Raw genomic sequence first — 1592 nt, forward strand, 5'->3', positions numbered from 1 at the left:
ACCATTGCAGCATCCCCAGGGCCAATGTTTGGATGCTTGGCAACCAGCATGCATTTATGATGGTTACAGCATCCCAAAGTCATGTAATCACCATTTGCAATCTTCCAAGCCAGCTTGTGACAAGCAAAGGGGTCCTCGGATTCTGTTAATGACTGCGTGATTCACTTAACAACTGCAGTGTTAAGTTAGCCCAGGGGTCCTCAAACTTGGCCCTTTTATGATTTGTGGACTCCCAGAATTCCTGAGCCAGCATGAGGGAACTATGGCCCCTTCATGACTTGTGGACTTCAAATCCCAGAATTCCTCAGCCAGCATGAGGGAACTATGGCCCCTTCATGACTTGTGGACTTCAACTCCCAGAATTCCTCAGCCAGCGTGCCTGGCTGAGGAATTCTGGGAGTTGAAGTCCACAAGTCATAACAGGGCGGAGTTTGAAGACCCCTGAGTTAGCCTCTTTATCACTTCTATGAACTTATCAGGATGTACGTATTTTATAAATAATTCTAGGTGGTGAACGTACCTAATACACTGTTCTGGCAAAATGTGTTGTATGAAGCGACACAACCCTCCAGCCTATATATCCAGAGTTTTTTAATGCCCCAAACTTAGTTGGAAATCAAGGTTGAATAGTTGGGTTCACTGCATTGTGCAGAAGTTTGTGAGTCTGCTTGGCCCATTGCTCTCTTCAGCAATGTTGGGTTGTCTTCAAAACGTGGCTGCTTCAAGGCTTATCGTGAGGCCCCTGGATGGAAGACATCCCGCTTCGTTTGTTGACTCGACTTGGGCGACATAAACTTTCCCTTGGTTTCTCCTAGCAAACGTTGCTTACAATTTATGACCCGTGAAATGGAGTATTAGCTCAACAAGGGAGTGACCTCTCTAAGTAAACACAATCGATTGCTTCAAACCAAGTGGAGAGGACCCTGAACAACTCTTTAAAAAGTCAAGGAGACAGATAAGCGGCCCCGTCCTTGTAACTTTCCTCTGGAAAATAAAAGGAGTAAAATAACAGTTATTAATTAATTAAATTTGTTTGCCGCCCCAGAGCAGCTTATGATAAATGATAAGGTTTTGATACTCCAAACCAAGAAGGTCAACGATTGCTCTCTCTCTCTCTCTCTCTCTCTCTCTCTCTCTCTCTCTCTCTCTCATTCTCATTCTCATTCTCTCATTCCCTCTTTCTCATTCTGTCTTTATTCTCTCTCTCTCATTTCCTCTTTCTCTCTCTTTATTCTCTCTCTTATTCTCTCTCTATATCTATCTATCTATCTATCTATCTATCTATCTATCTATCTATCTATCTATTCTCATTCTCTCTCATTCCCTCTTTCTCATTCTGTCTTCTCTATCTTTATTGTCTCTCTTTTATTCTCTCTCTCTTATTATTATTATTATTTATTATTATTATTAATTTAATTTATATACCGCCCTTCTCCCGCAGGACTCAGGGCGGTGCACAGCGTATTAAAAACAGTACAAATACAAAGCATAAAAATACAAACCCCTGTAAAACCAGATTAAAAAACCGAATATTAGAAGCTGTGTCTCTATTTAAAATTATTTTTAAAATCACCCTAAATAAAATCCTCCCT

Source organism: Protobothrops mucrosquamatus, unplaced genomic scaffold, assembly GCF_001527695.2.
Source record: "Protobothrops mucrosquamatus isolate PMUCROS unplaced genomic scaffold, P.Mucros_1.0 scaffold2650, whole genome shotgun sequence".
Lineage (NCBI taxonomy): Eukaryota > Metazoa > Chordata > Lepidosauria > Squamata > Viperidae > Protobothrops > Protobothrops mucrosquamatus.